Here is an 18,377-nt window from a genome sequence, read left to right on the forward strand (position 1 = left end):
GCATGTATGAGAAATTAAATAATTTCTTTTTTAAAATTTTTTAGATTTTTTAAAGTTTATTTTATTTGAGAGAGTGAGTGAGAGAGAGCGAGCGAGCACACAATCAGGGGCAGAGGGAGAGGGAGAAGCAGACTTCCCACTGAGCAAGGATCCCGACTTGGGGCTCGATCCCAGGACCCCGGGATCGTGACCTGAGCCAAAGGCAGACGCTTAACCGACTGAGCCACCCAGGTGCCCCGAAATGTAAATAATTTCTGATCAGAGAGATGGTAGCGGTTTTCAGATATATCCACAAACTCTTTGACTACTTCTGCTTTGAAAAGGTGGAGCCTAATTTCCCTTGCCTTGAGTGACTTAGTGACTTGCTTCTAATTAATATATGTAATGGAAGTGATGGTATGTGACTTCTGAGAGTAGATCATGAAAGACTACATAGACATTTCCTTGCTTTCTCTCTCGGATTATTCACCCTGGGAGAAGCCAGCTGTCGTGCTGTGAGGACACTCAAACAGTCCTATGGAAAGGTTTATATGGCGAGGAATTGAGGCCTCCTGCCAACAGCCCTGTTAGTGAGATACCATAGAAGTGGACCCTTCAGTCCCAGACAAGTCTTTAGATGATTGTAGCCTTCACTGATAGCTTGACTGAAACCTCATGAGAAACCATGAGCCAGACACCATCCTGCTAAGCTTCTGCCAAATGTTTATTGTGGTCTAAGCCATTAAGTTTTGGGGTAATTTGTAATGCAGCAGTAGATAATAATTAGTAATTATAATTAGGCTAAATACTCCAATTAAAAGAAAGATTCTCAAACTAGGTTTTTTTTTTACAAGCTTTATTTATTTATTTTTAGGTGATCTCTACCCCCAATGTGGGGTTCGAACTCATGACCCTGAGATCAAGAGTTGCAGGCTCTTCTGACTGAGCCAGCCAGGTATCCCTCAACCTAGATGATTGATTGATTGATTGATTGATTGATTGATTGATTTAAAAAAATTTATTCATTTGCTTGAGAGAGATAGAGAAGGGGGAGGGGCATCGGGAGAGAATCTTCCAAGCAGACTCCCCGCAGAGCACGGAGCTCAACACAGGGCTCAACCCCACGACCCATGAGATCACAACCGGAGCTGAAATCAAGAGTTGGACACTTAACCGACTGAGCCACCCAGGCACCCCTCAAACTAGACTTTTTAAAAAGCTCAATAGGCACACCTTAAATATAAGGCTACAGGAAGGATGAAGTAAAAGAATGCAAAAACCCATGCACTCAACAACAACAACAAAACAAACAATCCAATTTAAAAATGAGCAAAGGACTTGTTAAATTATACAAATGGCCAAAAAGCAAACAAAAATATATGCAAACATCATAATCATTACAGAAATACAGATCAAAACCACAACGAAACAGCACCTTATACCCATTAGAATGGCTACTATTAAAAAACCCAAAACACAGAAAACAAATGTTGGCAAGGATATAGAGAAATTGGAACTCTTGTGCTCGGTTGGTAGGAATATAAAATGGTGGAAAGCAGTATGGTGGTTCTTCCAAAAATTAAGAATAGAATTACCGTGTGATCCAGCAATTTTCCTCCTGGATATATAACCCAAAGAATTAAAAGCAGGGTCTCAAAGGGATATTTGTACACCCATGTTCATAGCAGCATTATTCACAACAGATGAATGGATAAGCAAAATGTGGTGTGTACACACACACACCCCCCCCAACACACTGGAATACTGTTGAGCCTTAAAAAAAAGGGAGAAAACTCTGACACATTCTACAATATGAATGAACCTGGAGGACATTATGCTAGGTGACATAAATCAGTCACAAAAATACAAATATTGTATGATTCCTCTTATATGAGGTACCTAGAATAGTGAAATTCAGGGATAGAATGGTGGTTGTCAGGGGTTGGGAGGAGGAAGAAGGGGCATTAATGGGTAAAGAGTTTCAGTTTATAAAATGAAAAGAGTTGGGGCGCCTGGGTGGCTGAGTTGGTTGGGTGACTGCCTTCGGCTCAGGTCATGATCCTGGAGTCCCTGGATCGAGTCTTGCATCAGGCTCCTTGCTCGGCAGGGAGTCTGCTTCTCCCTCTGACCCTCCCCCCTCTCATGTGCTCTCTCTCATTCTCTCTCTCTCAAATAAATAAATAAAATCTTAAAAAAATAAAAATAAAAATAAAATGAAAAGAGTTCTGGAGATTGGTTGCACAATAATGTGAATGTACTTAATGTCATTGAACCATTAAAAATGGTTAAGGTGACTCTTCCGGAGATGGCATCTACAGCATCCAGAATGGTCCAGTGTTTGACATACCGTCGTAGTCTGTCCTACGATACAGCCTCTAACAAAACTAGGCTGTCCAGAACCCTTGGTAGTAAAATCGTTTACCTTTATACCAAGAAGGTTGGGAAAGCACCAAAATCCACTGTGGCGTGTGCCCAGGCCAACTTCAAGGAGCGGTGACACCTACAGTTCTTATGAGGTTGTCTAAAATGAAAAAATACGTCAGCAGGGCCTATGGTGGTTCCATGTGTGCTAAGTGTGTTTGTGACAGGATCAAGTGTGCATTCCTTATTGAGGAGCAGAAAATTGTTGTGAAAGTGTTGAAGGTACAAGCGCAGAGTCAGAAAGCTAAATAAAGGGGCACCTGGGTGGCTCAGTCGGCTAAGCATCCGACTCTTGATCTCAGCTCAGGTCTTGATCTTCGGGTTGTGAGTTCGAGCCCTACATTGGGCCCCATGTTGGGCATGGAGCCTACTTAAAAAAAAAAAAAGAAAAAAAAATGAAGCTCTTTTGAGTAAGAAAAAATCAAAATTCTTATTCTGTTAAAAAAAGAGGGGCGCCTGGGTGGCTCAGTCGTTAAGTGTCTGCCTTCGGCTCAGGTCATGATCCCAGAGTCCTGGGATGGAGCCCCGCATTGGGCTCCCGGCTCTGCAGGAAGCCTGCTTCTCCCTCTCCCACTCCCCCTGCTTGTGTTCCCTCTCTTGCTGTGTCTCTTTCTGTCAAATAAATAAAATCTTTAAAAAAAAAAAAGATTAAGATGAAAGTTATAAAACATTAATGAAAGAAATTGAAGACACAAACAACTGGGAAGATGTTCATCCTCATGGATTGGAAGAACCAATATGGTTAAAACATCTATACTACCCATATCAATCTACAGACTTAAGGCAATCCCCATCAAAATACCAACATTTTTCACAAAACTAGGACAAATAATCCTAAAATGTGTATGGAACCACAAAAGACCCCAAAAAGCCAAAGTAATCTTGAAAAAGAACAAAGCTGTAGGAATCACAGCCCCAGATTTTAAGATATACTACAAAACTATAGTAACCAAAACAGTATGGTACTGGCACATAATAGACATATAGATCAATGGAGTAGAAAAGAGGGTCCAGAAATAACCCCATGCATTTATGGTCAATTAATTAATGACAAAGGAGGCAGTCTCTTCAACAAATGGTGTTGGGAAAACTGGACAACCACATGCAGAAGAATGAAACTGGATCACTTTCTTACAGCATACATAAAAATAAACTAAAAACAGATTAAAGACTTAATGTGAGACCTGAAACTAAAATTCTGAGAAGAAAACATAGGCAGTAATTTCTTTGACATCACCACAGAAACATCTTTCTAGATATGTCTCCTAAGGTAAGGGAAACAAAAGCAAAATTAAACTATTGGGACTACACCAAAATAAAAAGCTTTTGCACAGCCAAGGAAATCATCAACAAAACAAAAAGGCAACCTGAATGGGAGAGATATTTGCAAATGATATACTCAATAAAGAGTTAATATCCAAAATACATGAAGAACATAGACAACTCAACACCAAAAAAACAAATAATCCAATTTTAAAAATGGGTAGAGGACATGAACAGACATTTATCCAAAAAAGATGTGCAGGTGGCCAACAGACACATGAAAAGATGTTCAACATCACTGATCCTCAGGGAAATGCAAATCAAAACCACAATGAGGGGCACCCGGCTGGCCTAGTCTGAAGAGCATGCAAATCTGATCTCAGGCTCATGAGTTAGAGCCCCACATTGGGTGTAGAGATTATTTAAATAAATAAATAAATAAACTTAAAAAAAAAACCACAATGAGATATCACCTCATACCTGTCAGAATGGCTAAAATAAAAACATAAGAAATAACAAGTGTTGGCAAGGATGTGGAGAAAAAGGATCCCTTCTGCACTATTGGGAAGGCAAATTGGGTACAACCACTGGAAAACAGTAGAGAGGTTACTCAAAAAATTTTAAAAAATAGAATTACCGTCTGATCTAGTAATTCCGTTACTGGGTATTTACCCAAAGAAAATGAAAACCCTAACTCAAAAAGATATATGCATCTCTATGTTTATTGTAGTATTATGTACAATAGCCAAGATATGGAAGCAACCCAAGTATCCATCGATAGATGATCAGATAAAGAAGACGTGTGTAAATACACACAATGGAATATTACTAAGCCATAAAAAAGAACGAAATCTTGTCATTTGCAACAGGTATGGACCTAGAGGATATAATGCTAAGTGAAATAAATCAGTCAGAGAAAGACAAATACCATATGGTTTCACTCATACATGGAATTTAAGAAACAAAACATATGAACAAAGTAAAAAGAGACAAAGAGAAAAACAGACTCTTAACTACAGAGGACAAACTGGTGGTTGCCAGAGGGGACGTGGGTGGGGGATGGGGGAAACAGATCAAAGGGGTTAAGAGTACATTTATCTTGATGAGCACTGAGAAATGTATAGAGTTGTTGAACCATTATATCGTACACCTGAAACTAATATAACACTATATGTTAATTATATTTCAATTAAAAATATATATAAATAAAAAATAAAGGTGATGAAACAGAGATAAAAATGGTTAAGATGGTAAATTTTATGGTATGTGTATTTTATCACAATTAAAAATAAAAAATAGATAACTTTTAGTTTAAAAAAATTTTTTAAAGATTTTATTTATCTATTTTTCAGAAAGAGGGAACACAAGCAGGGGGATGCAGCAGGCAGAGGGAGAAACAGGCTCCCCGCTGAGCAAGGAGCCCGATGCGGGGCTCGATCTCAGGACCCTGGGATCATGAACTGAGCAGAGGCAGACGCTTAACTGACTGAGCCACCCAGGCACCCCAAAAAATAAACAATTTTTAAAAGAAGAAAAGCAGGGGTGCCTGGCTGGCTCAGTAAGTTGAGCATGTTACTCTTTTTTTCTTTTAGAGATTTATTTATTTTAGAGGGAGAGAGAGCTTGAGACAGGGAGCGAGCGAAGGGAGAGGCAGAGGGAGAAGAGAGAGAAACTTCACCAGACTCTGTGCTGGGCATGGAGCCCAATGCGGGGCTTGGTCTCGAGACCCTGAGATCATGACCTGAGCTGAAACCAAGAGTTGGACACTTAATCAACTGTGCCAGGGACCCGGACTATGCTATGCTTGATCTCGGGGTTGTGAGTTCAAGCCCCGCATTGGGTGCAGAGTTTACTTTAAAATCTTTTTAAATAAATAAATAAAAAGCAAAGTGGTACTAGACCATTAAAAAAATGGGAAAATGCCTTTAATTGTTATCTGTTTTACTTGCTAATTGGATCACATAGTTAATTTACATGTTTAAAAAAGAAACTGAAGTTGTGCACTGATCTTCAAATAAAAAAAGAGGTACACCATGCAAATGCTAACAATAACCATAAAACCTGGTGTAGCTATCTTACTATCAGACAAAGTAGACTTTAAGGCAAAAAGCATCACTGGAGATAAGTTCGTAATTCATAATTCCATATTTCATAATAATGAAATAGTCAAATATCTGGACAATATAACAATTCTAAATTTCTATGCTCTTAATAATATAGTCTCAAAATACAGCAAGCAAAAATTAATACAACTGAAAGTGAAAACTGATAAATCTACACTCATAATGGGAAGTCTTAATACCCCTCTCTAGGGATGCCTGGGTGGCTCAGTCGGTTAAGCACCTGCCCTCGGCTCAGGTCATGATCCCAGGGTCCTGGGACTGAGCCCCATATCTGGCTCCTTGCTCAGCAGGGAGTCTGCCTCTCCCTCTGCCCCTCCCCCTGCTTATGCTCTCTCTCTCTGATAAACCAATAATCTTAAAAAAAAATACCCCTCTCTTAGTAACTAAAGAACAAGCAAATGAGTAATCACATATAAGTTATAAAAGATTTTACCGGGCGCCTGGGTGGCTCAGTCGTTAAGCATCTGCCTTCGGTTCAGGTCATGATCCCAGTGTCCTGGGATCGAGTCCCACATCGGGCTCCCTGCTTGGCAAGAAGCCTGCTTCTCCCTCTCCCATTCCCCCTGCTTGTGTTCCTGCTCTCGCTATCTCTCTCTCTGTCAAATAAATAAATAAAATCTTTAAAAAAAAAAAAATTTTACCAATTAAAAAACTTGATTTCTTTAACATATGTAAAACACTCAACAATTGCAGAATACAAATTAGTACATATTAGGCAGATGAAACATTTACTAAAATGAGTAAAGTGACAATATTTTTGAGTATCAATAAATTTTAAAGTATTTAAATCATATGGAGTATTTTCACTGACCACAGTGTAATAAAACTCAAAATGAATAACAGAGGGGTGCCTGGGTGGCTCAGTCAGTTAGGCATCTGACTTTTGATCTCAGCTCAGGTCTTGAACTCAGCGTCGTGAGTTCAAGCCCTGCGTTGGGCTCCATGCTGGCATGGAGCCTACTTAAAAAAAATTAATAACAGAAAGATTAACTCAGAAATATCGTATGCATAAAATTTTAAAATATATTTTTAAATAATCTATAGGTCAAAGAACTCCCAGTGGAAATGGGAAATAATTTCAATTAAATGCTAATATAAATATGACATACCCAAACTTGTGGAATGTAACTGTGCTAACAGAAAGTTTATAGCCTTATATGCATATATTAGAAGGGAAGAGAGACTAAGAATCAGTGTTTGAAGCAGCCATGTCAAGAAGTCTTTTTAAATGACAGATTAGACCCAAAGAAAATGGTAGAAGAAATTATTAAGCAGAAGTTAATGAAGTAGAAGGCAAACATACAACAGAGAATATTAATAAAGACAAATGTTTGTATTTTGAAAGGACTAATGGCTAGGTCCCTGGCACAACTGATCAAGAACAAGAAGAGAAAATGTTTAAATAACCATTACTGGGGGGCACCTGTGGGGCTCAGTCGGTTAAGCACCAACTTTTGATTTGGCTCAGGTCATGATCTCAGGGTCCTGGGATCGAGCCCTGCTCGGCTGTGCACTCTACTTGGGATTCTCTCTCTCCCTCTGCCCCTCTACCTGCTCACACTCTCTCTCTCAAATAAATAAACCTTTAAAAAAACCATTATTGGGAATAAAAAAATGCATATCATTATAGTCTACAAATATTTTAAAATAATATTATGGACAACTTTATTCCAGTAATTTCTACCTTTTGTTGAAATGGGCAAATATGAGAAAAAATAAAACTTACAAAATGGACACAAGAAGACATGGAAAATATGTGTAGTTCTACACTTATGATTGAAATTGAATCATTACTTGAAAACATTCCCACAAGTCACTCCAGGCCCAGATGGCTTTATCATTTGAATTCTACTGAAATATTTAAGGAAGAAACAATGCTAATTTTACACTAACTTCATCTTTGGGCCGTAGTTTCCTCATCTGTAAAAGGCAGGCGTTGAACCAGCCAACTTCAGAAGTCTCTTCCAGTGTCAGCCCTTAATAACTCTCCCGGTGCCCCTTCTGGCAGGCCCTGTTCCACTGGGAAGTTAAGAACATTTGGCTTTGATGGGAAAAGGTTTCAGAATTCTGAGGTTTAGAACCTGCTGATCACCACTGGATGAATGGGAGTCACCTGGGCTCTGTCTCCATGCTCTGTAATTTGCTATTGATGTTGCTCTCTGAACTCAGATAGGTTCTCCTTCTCCAGTGGTCCCATAATCCCCCCATGCCCTTCACTCAAAGGAGAGCCTGTTTTAATTATCTTGCTTAGATATCATGCTAAATATTTTACATCATTTTCCTTACATCCTTCTTCCTAAGTATAGGTTAACAAGCATGCATTATTAATTTTTTCTTCAGAGTATAGGGTCATAGAGATGAATTGCATGTGTTGGCCTTGGATGCAGCTGGGGCAGGACCAGGTGGCTGTGTGTCCCCCTCTCTCACCCCCATGCCTCAGCAAGCAACAGGGACACAAGGTAATGGAAAGACAGGAGGCCTGTCTTAAATCATTCCTGGCCTATCCAGGTATCCTCCCCATCCTAGCCTTAGTTTTTCCATCTTCAATATAAGTGCGTTAAGGGACACCTGGAGGAGCGTGTGACTCTTGATCTCGGGGTCATGAGTTCAAGCCCCACGTGGAGTATAGAGATTACTTAAATAAATAAAACTTAAAAAAAAAAAAAGTGGGTTAAACTAGATGAACTTTAAGTTCCTTTCTACCTCTTAATGGTCCTTGCACATTATCAACATCCCAAAAGACAATATTCTTCCTCTCTTAGGCAAACCATAGGCTCTGTGGGAATGAGGGGCCCACCCCAAGTCACACAGTCAGACGGGGGATGTGGGGGATTGGAGCTCACCTATTTAGAATCCTAATCCATTCAACTGCATTGGTCAAGGCACAACCTTACCTCAGGAGCTCTGTCCCTAATCCAAAGGTCTTTGAACCAGGAAACATGGCGGAGGGAGTACCTTCAAGGCCTAGGACAGCCCTAGGCCTGCTGCTGAGCTCAGAGGGAGTGAGGAAGGGAGCCAAAGAAGCTCATCACCTGAGATGCAAAAGGAAGTCTGATGACCCAGCCAGATGTGAGACTGGGGAATGGAAAAGAGTGGATGCTAGGGATGCATGAGGATAAGGAAAAGCAACTGCTAAGATGCCGTGCTTGTTCAGAAAACAATGTCCCTAGCAGTATTGTTGTCGCAGAAAAATGCCATATTAGCTAACCATGCAATCAGAGGCCATTACTTAGTGACAGGTACAGTCTGTGAGACACAGACTGGGAAGTGGGCAGAATAGGTGCTCGCCCCAGTCTCTGAATGGTGAGATGGAGGTGGATTTTGGGAAGTGGGCAGAATAGGTGCTTGACCCAGTCTCTGAATGGTGAGATGGAGGTGGATTTTTACAAGCTTCTATTGGCCTCTTCAGGCTTGACATCTTACTTCCTGGTCCATAGTGCCTGTAGGAGGAGAGATGGGGTGGGTGCAAAGGATAAGTAACTTTGAGAAACCACAGCAGCGGCCAGGAGATTTCAATTTTCTTTCTATTTTTCCTATTTTGAAATATTTGATATAGCCAAAAGAATTTGTTATGTATATACAATCACATGCCTAATAATAAAACAAATGCCCGTGAGCCCACCTAAGAACTAGAACACTGGGGGCGCCTGGGTGGCTCAGTCGTTGGGCGTCTGCCTTCAGCTTGGGTCATGATCTTGGGGTCCTGGGATCGAGCCCCGCATCGGGCTCCCTGCTCGACGGGAAGCCTGCTTCTCCCTCTCCCACTTCCCCTGTTTGTGTTCCTCTCTCGCTGTCTCTCTCTCTGTCAAATAAATAAATAAAATCTTAAAAAAAAAAAAAAAAGAACTAAAACACTGCCCGTGCTCAAATGTTTCACCTCCTGCCTGACCCAAAGGTGACCACTATTCTGAATTTGTCTCACAATATTTTGCTTTTCTTTCTACTTTTTCATACATAAATCTCCACAGTATAATGTTTAGTTTTATTTTTAAATTTAATAAGAATGTACTTATTCTATGAATTACTTTTTTCACTTATTATTGTTTCTAAGATTCTTCCATGCTGACGTGTAAATAGTTCGTTCATTTGTACTGTATATAGTATATAGATTTTTCCACTTTTTTATCCAAGGGCTTTGGGATTCTTTCTAGTTCTTTGCTGTTTTCAACAATGCTGCCGAGGACATCCAGATGTTTACACCAAGTGTAAGAGTTTCTCTGGGGTATATACCCTGGAGTGGAATTATTGAGTCAAATTGTTTTTCAGAGTGGTCGGACCAATTTATGTTCCACTTATGAGAGTTCTTGTCACATGACATCCTCTCCAAGACTTGGTGTTGTTTTTCCACTTTCTAGCAGCATCCCTAACCTTGGCTACTTCTGCTGATGACCTAGGGTGGCTCCCACCTTTCCCAGCTGGAGCCCAGGGGGTGAACTTGCTGAGATGTTTCTGTGTATCCTTGTGTTCCTAACTGAATAACACTGACCACAGGGAAGGGAGGAAATATAAGTTTAGGGACAGACTGGGGGACTTGAGGTTTATCTATGTGACTATCAGAATCACTGGCTCCTTTTGGAGAACAAAGGCCAGCTGGTAAATCTGTGAGTTCTGCCCTAACCCTAAGCACACTGAAGCCTGGTCTCCTGGGGTGACTGAAGATGCTTAATTCATTTTCCTCCCTGTCAGCCCCCATAGTATCTCCTATTTCTTAGGTGATTACTCTTTACCTCCCCCCACGCCCCCGTCCACTCTCTGTCAGTGTTTCTCCAAGTGTGGCCCAACGGCCACCTCCATCGGAATCAGCTGGGGTGCTTGTTAGAAATGCAGATTCTCAGAACCCTCTGCAGATGGAATCAGACTTTCTGAGGTGCAGCTTAAGAACCTGCTGTTTAACCCATTCCTCAGATGATCCATGTGCATGTTGAGGTTTAAGAGCTACTGCTCCAAGCACTGCCGTTAGGGAGGTCCAGCCAAGGGCCTCTCCGAAGGCTCAGACACTGTCCTGACAGCTCCTCCATGAGGGCCAAGTTGATTCTCATCCTTCCACGGCCCTTCCCCTACCTCCACTGTCCCTCAGGGCAGAAGGGATAAGGAGATCACTTTAGCTGAAGCATCTGTGTGTACAAGACACGCATCGCAACATCCTTTACAGTAAAGAGAAACCGAAAATCGCTGCCTCTTTACGAACAATTCATAAATTCATAAATCAAATTCATAATGGCACATCTTTCCAGTGGAATGCTATGCAACTATTCAAAGTGAGTTCATGTCGCTATTATTGCCTTTCTACTTCCAGCAAATCTTTAAAAAGTGTGTTAAATTTTATAGTTTCCGGTATTTGAGTTTTCTACATAAGCATGCATTATCTTTATAATCAGAAAAACACAATAAAACACAGAAACATCCAGAAGCATTTGCTGGATATTTATAAAGGAATTAGTTTAGATTATTCTACAAGCCCTGCTAACAAGAATCTCTTTAAATTATCAAGGGAAATACTACAGGAAATTTTCTCATAGCTGAAGAACCTGGCTTTCTAGATTGAAAGAGTTCACCAAAAGGCTAGCACAACAAACTGTTGTTTAATGATTTTGCTTTTGTTTTTGTTTTTTAAGATTTTATTTATTTATTTGAGAGAGAGAAAGAATGAGCGCAAGTGGGGAGAGGGGTAGAGGGAGAGAGAGAATTTCAAGCAGTCTCTGCGCTAAGCATCGGGGCTAGATCCCAGGACTCTGAGATCATGACCTGAGCCAAAAACAAGAGTCAGACGCTTAACGGACTAAGTCACCCAGGCGCCCCTAATGATTTTGTTTAATGATGCAGGTATTTTTCCTCACCACGGATGAATTTTTATTACTTAGTTTTTATTACTTATTACTTATTTTATTTTATTTTATTTTTCAGAACACCAAGAATGAAGAGAAGATCCTAAAAGCTTCCAAAGAGAAAAAAGGAAAAACAGGTCAAAGACAAAACATTAAGAATCAGAGTGGCATTTGGGCTGCTATCAGAGACATTGCATATTAGAAGACCAAGAAACTTTGCTTTCAAAACAATGGGGTGCCTGGCTCAGTCAGTAGATCATGTGACTCTTGATCGTGGGTTGTGAGTTCAAGCCCCATGTTGGGCATAGAGATTATTTATTTATTTATTTTTTATTTATTTTTTTTTTTAAAGATTTTATTTATTTATTTGAGACAGAGAGAATGAGATACAGAGAGCATGAGAGGGAGGAGGGTCAGAGGGAGAAGCAGACTCCCTGCCGAGCAGGGAGCCCGATGCGGGACTCGATCCCGGGACTCCAGGATCATGACCTGAGCCAAAGGCAGTCGCTTAACCAACTGAGCCACCCAGGCGCCCGGGCATAGAGATTATTTAAAAGAAAGAGAGAGAGAGAAAGAAAGGAAAGAAAATACAAAATAATCAGGAAAAATGATTCCTGTATCTATCCTAAACTGCCTAGCATATGTAATGGTAGAATAAAGACATCCTGAGACATATAAGAACTCCAATATGTAATTTCCCAAACAATCTTAGAATATGCCTGGAGGATGCATTTTAGCAAAATGAGGAAGCCAACATGAAAGAGAAAGCCATGAACCCTGGAAACTGGAGATCCAACCCAGGACACTGGTGAGGGTAGGTCCAGCAGGGCCCAGCTGTGTACAGGCCCTAGGAGGGTGCAGTTAGTCCAAATTGGGGCAGGAGGGGGGGGGCTGTGGGATAGATGCCTCCAGATTTAAAAATGCAAATGGAACCAGCAAAGGCTTCAAACCATGTCTGAGTGTATGGGGAAACTATCGACAGTCATGCGACAGATTTTTTGGAGTATTTGGGAAAAGTCATGGAATAGAAACAGTCATATAGAAAACTAAGCAAATGAAAATATGGAAGCTGATAATTTCAGGAAAACCAAAAAATTGTAGAAGAAAGAAAATATAGAGTACTGTAAGTCACCACAACGCTTAAAATTGATAAACTATGAAACCATAGCATGTGCATATTACTTTAAAATACGGAGAAAAACGAGGGAAAACAACAGTTAAAAGAGTTGGAAGTGTTTGTCTCTTGGAAATGAGACAGGAGATTGGGTAAATACTGTTGTATTTTGCCATAAGCCTTGTAGCACTATTTTTTTTTTAAACTACACTCATTCTCCTTTTTTTTTTTTTTTTAAGGTTTTATTTATTTGAGAGAGAGAGAGCACTAGAGAAAGAGAGAGAGCACGAGTTAGGGTCAGAGGGAGAGGGAGAAGCAGGCTCCCCGCTGAGCAGGGAGCCCGATGTGGGGCTCGATCCCAGGACCCTGGGATCACAACCTGAGCGGAAGGCAGACACTTAACCAACTCAGCTACCAGGTGCCCCTACACTCACTATTCTCATAATAAAAGTTGGAACATTCATACACTGCTGATTGAATGTAAAATGATGCAGCCATTAACTTTAAAAAGTTAAACATAGAGTCACTACATGAACCAGCATTTCCACTCCTAGGAATATATACTCAAGAGAATTGAAAACAGGTGCTCAGCAGCACCTGGGTGGCTCAGTCATTAAGCGTCTGCCTTCAGCTCAGGTCATGATCCCAGAGTCCTGGGATGGAGCCCTGCATCGGGCTCCCTGCTCCACGGGAAGCCTGCTTCTCCCTCTCCCACTCCTCCTGCTTGTGTTCCCTTTCTCGCTGTGTTTCTCTCTGTCAAATAAATAAATAAAATCTTAAAAAAAAAAAGAAAAGAAAACAGGTGCTCAAACAAAAACTTGTACAGGACTGTTCAACATCATTTATTCACAACAACAACAACAAAAAAAAAAGGTAAATGTCCATGAACTAATGAGCAGGTTAGAAAAATGTGGCATATCCATATGGAATATGATTCAGCCATAAAAAAAGGAATAAAGTACTGATCCATGCTACCACATGGATGAACCTTGAAAACATTACCCTAAGTGAAAGAAGCCAGTCACAAAAGGTCAGATATTGTATAATTCCATTTATACGAAATGTTCAGAATAGGTAAATCCATAGAAACAGAAACTAGATTGGTGGTTGCTTGGGGTTGGTGGGAGGGGGAGATGGGGAGGGATTGCTTAATGGGTATGGAATTTTTTGGGGGTGATGAAATGTTCTGCTGATGGTTGCACAACATTGTGAATATATGAAAAACCACCAAATTGTACACTTTAAAATGATCAAATGGTGAATTTTATCTTATGTAAACTTTGTCTCAATAAGGATACATCGGGTTGTAGCAGAACACCCAATTCAAGCTGCTTAAACGATAAAAGAGATGTGTTTTGGGATGCCTGGGTGGCTTAGTTGGTTAAGTGTCTGCCTTCGCTCAGGTCATTACCCTAGGCTCCTTGCTCAGCAAGGAGCCTGCTTCTCCCTCTGCCTGCTGCCCCCCCCCCCCCCCCCCCCCCCCCCCCCGCTTGTGTGCTCTCTCTCTCTCTCTCTCTGGCAAATAAATAATTAAAACCTTTAAAAAAATTTATAAAAAACAAAAGAGATGTGTTTTGAGTTGAAAGTTTTTTTTTTTTTTTTTTTTTAAGAACAACCACCCAATGTGCATGTTTTCCCTCCACTCTTCCAGGGCCTAAAATCCACTTGGCCCCGAGACCCATGCACACAGGACCTGCAGGGGTGCTGGGAGGACAGTGCATTGTGGTGGTAAATAAGCGCTTGGGAGCCAGACAGATTAGAGTTCCGATTCCTTCACTGCCTTGCAGCCAGACCTTGCACAGAATTCTTAATCTGTTTTAGTTTCCTCTTCACTAAAATGGGGCAAATAACAGCCCCTATCTTATCCAGGACTTGTTAAAGTTAGAAGAGATAGGAGCGCCCGGGTAGCTCAGTCAATTGAGCATCTGCCTTCGGCTCAGGTCATGATCTCAGGGTCCTGCGATGGAGTCCCGCATCAGGCTCCCTGCTCCACGGGGAGTCTGCTTCTCCCTCTCCTTCCGTCTTGTGCTCTCTGTTGCTATCTCTGTCTCTCTGTCAAATAAATAAAATCTTTAAAATAAAATAAAATTAGAAGAGATAACGTTTTTATAAGCCCCAGGCGCAGTGCCTAGCCCATTGCAAACACTCAGATCTGCTCTTTGGGGGGAAAGTTCTGCTCCCAGAATGAGCAGTTGCATTAAGCATAATGGAGCAGAGCAGCTAGGAGGTGAGGATTTCGGGAAAAAGCAATACTCTCTAATATTTATTGAGCGCTACTCGGTGGCAGGCCCCGTTCCAAGGCCTTCTGCGCCTCCGCTCGCCTCCGTAGCGCACCCGGCCCGCCGCCGACCCCCGCCAGGGAGCGGGGCCCGTGCGACCCGGCCTGCGAGCCGCGGCGACCGCGCCCCAGCGACGCGAAGGAGGCCGGCGCCTGGGCGACAGGGGCTGCGGGTGGTGGTGGTGGGGCGCTCTGCGGGCCGCGCCGGCCACCCGCCCGCTCCTGCAGCCTCAGCCGGCCGGGCGCTCAGGACGGGGGCGAAGCAGCCGCCCTCCCCCAGCGCAGCGCGGCCGGCGGGGAAGGCCCGCGCGGACTTCGGTGGTGGCCGCAGGCGGGAGGGCCGGGGGCACGCGGGGATCGAAGAGCGGGGGCCGGAGCGCGGCGCGCGGCATGGGGCGGCACCGAGGCCGGAGGAGGCGGGAACCTGGGGGCTCGAGGGCGCGGAGGCCAGAGGCTGCTGGGACGTGCCGGTGCGCAGGGCGCGGGGGCCGGAGGAAGCCGGGGTCTGGAGGAGCCCGAGGTGCTGTAGACGTCGCGGGAATCAAAGGGGCGTCGGAAAACCCAGCACAGCGCCGCCCCAAAGTAGCCCCTGCCCGCGCCCTTCGCTTAGAGCGCACACTGTGGGCTTGGCGCTAACCCTCTGTTCACAGGGCTCGGTTTACTCACTCGCCTCCTCCGCTAGTCTGGGATTGCTTGCCAAGTTGCTTGGTCTTCATTTTAAACGGCGGACAAAGGATCCAAACCGTGTCCCTCCCTCGGGCTCCAGTCGGCCTCTGGGGTCCTTGAAGGCAGGGCTGGTCCTTCACTACTGTGTCCCCACAGCCTGGCACATGATAGGCTCTCAGTGGACGGTGGGTGGGTACAGAAGAAATGGTTGTGTGAGAGAACTGCCTCCCTTGAGACACAAAGCTCACTCTCGGGACTCGAAGCAGAGGTGGAGGGCTGTGGTAGGAGGCCTGGCACAGAAGCACTAAGCTGCTGGGGACCCCCCCCCCATGTGTATATTGGTGGGCAATGTGAAAGCACACTCATTGCTCTTTTTTTTTTCTGAGCCTCACACTATCGTTGGAAAGTAGGAGTGGCTCCTGCTGTTACTCTCATTTGGCAGATGAGGAGACCAAGATTCAGAGGAGTAGCCCAGTTACATGTGATGCAAAATCCAGTCTTGCCTGCTTTCTGGGGCCAGGCTTCCCAGAGTTCCTGCACCAGGCTTGTAGCAATGGATGCCCATAGGGCTGGCATTTCTCCTGTTTTTCCTGTGCCCACTGAAGTATTCGGGCTGTAGGGTGCAAAGGGAGGGTGGTGGGCTGGTGACTGCGGCCAGCAGTAGGTGGTGTGGTAGTAAGGGAAATAGGGAAAGCAACACTGCCATTTAATGCCAGTCCAGGTTTGATTCAAGGCAGGTGTACTTACCAAACCTTTACTGGGCTATGTATTTGGGGAGGAGTACAATGACAAATGACACATAGGCCTTGCACTCAGGGAGTCAAAACAATAGCCACATATATAGGATATTCAGGAGTTCAAGAAGTTTAGCTAAAAACAGTGGTTCTCAACCAAAGGTTCAAGGAGTACCTGTGGAGAATTTTAAGTATAAGCATGCAAAATATGGATGTCAGAGCCCCACCTCAGGCCTACCAAGTCAGAATTTCCTGAAATGGGATCGAGGCATGTGGCTTTTTAAGAAAAACCCTGGATTCTGATGTATACTCTTTGTTGAAACCTATTGCGTTAATGCAAAATTGTTGATTGTGGACCAATAAGAGAAGAACACAAGTAACTACAGAGAGAAAATTGGAGTGGGTACCTTAATAAAGACACACTTTTTTTTTTTTTTTTTTTGGCTAGGGAGATTCAAGTCACATCTGGATGGAGGAATCAGGCAGTATTTGGGTGATGTGGCAGTTTGTGACAGGACATAGGATGTGTAGGATGTGAACCAATAGAAATTGTGAGAAGAAGAGGAGGACATTTCAGGATGAAAGACCAACCTGAGCAAAGAAAGAGTCAGAAAAGAACATGAAGTACGTTTGGAGACCAGATTCTGGTCCTCCTGACTGGAAGGAGACTAAACATGGCCGGGAAAGGAAGGACTCTGCTATGAATTGTCTTGTATGCCTGGATGAAGTCTTATTAAATACAAATGGAAGAGCCAATATTGTGGAGATGCTGATCTTCTCAAACTTGATCTGTATATTTAATGTAATGACAATAAAAAAAAATCCCCAAAGGATTTTTGTAGAAAACTTCACAAAATGGTTCTAGAGTTTATTTGGAAGCATAAACATGTGAGAGAAGAGTTCGAAAATAGAAAGCTACAATAATTAAGACAAATGTGTACATGTGTGGAAATAGGTAGACAGGTCAGGAAAACTAGTCTAGAAATAAACCCAAGCATATGTAGGAACTAATAAATTACCAAGAGGACAATCCAAATCAATGGGTAAAAATGGTATTCAAATGAGATAAGCCAGTCATAAGAATACAAATACTGTATGATTCCATTTATTTGTTTTTTTGGGTTTTTTTTTTATTTGACAGAGAGAGATAGCGACAGCAAGAGCACAAGCAGGGGGAGTGGGAGAGGGAGAAGCAGGCTTCCTGCCGAGCAGGGAGCCCGACGTGGGACTCGATCCCGGAACTCCGGGATCATGACCTGAGCCGAAGGCAGACGCTTAATGACTGAGCCACCCAGGCGCCCTGTATGATTCCATTTATATAAGCTATGTAAAATAATCAAATTCATGGAAACAGAAGGTAGAATGGTGGTTACCAACGCCTGGGGGAGGAGGAAGAGGGGAGGTGATGTTTAATGGATATAGGGTTTTAGTTTTGCAAATTGAGAAACTTCCAGATCTGTTTCACAACAATGTTCAAAGTTAGCACTACTTAACTGAACACTTAAAAATGGTTATGATGAGAGGCGCCTGGGTGGCTCAGTCTACCTTCAGCTCAGGTCATGATCCTGGGGTCCTGGGATCGAACCCCACGTTGGGCTCCCTGCTCAGCAGGGAAGCCTGCTTCTCCCTCTCTCACTCCCCCTGGTTGTATTCCCTCTCTCACTATCTCTCTGTCAAATAAATAAAGAAATAAAATCTTTTAAAAAAATGGTTATGATGGCAAATTTTATGTTACGTGTAATTCACCACAATAAACACAATTTTTAAAATGGTATTCAGGGCGCCTGGGTGGCTCAGTTGGTTAAGCGACTGCCTTCAGCTCAGGTCATGATCCCAGGGTCCTGGGATCGAGTCCCGCATCGGGCTTCCTGCTCTGCAGGGAGCCTGCTTCTCCCTCTCCCACTCCCCCTGCTTGTGTTCCCTCTCTCGCTGTGTCTCTCTCTGTCAAATAAATAAATAAAATCTTTAAAATAA

General features: G+C 42.8%; 1 pseudogene; it reads left to right on the plus strand.

The window, feature by feature from the left end:
* Positions 1–2,305: 2,305 nt before the first annotated feature.
* On the plus strand, positions 2,306–2,652 carry LOC110593095 (annotated as a pseudogene).
* The last annotated feature ends 15,725 nt before the right edge of the window (positions 2,653–18,377 follow it).

This window comes from Neomonachus schauinslandi, chromosome 15, assembly GCF_002201575.2.
Source record: "Neomonachus schauinslandi chromosome 15, ASM220157v2, whole genome shotgun sequence".
Taxonomy (NCBI): Eukaryota; Metazoa; Chordata; class Mammalia; order Carnivora; family Phocidae; genus Neomonachus; species Neomonachus schauinslandi.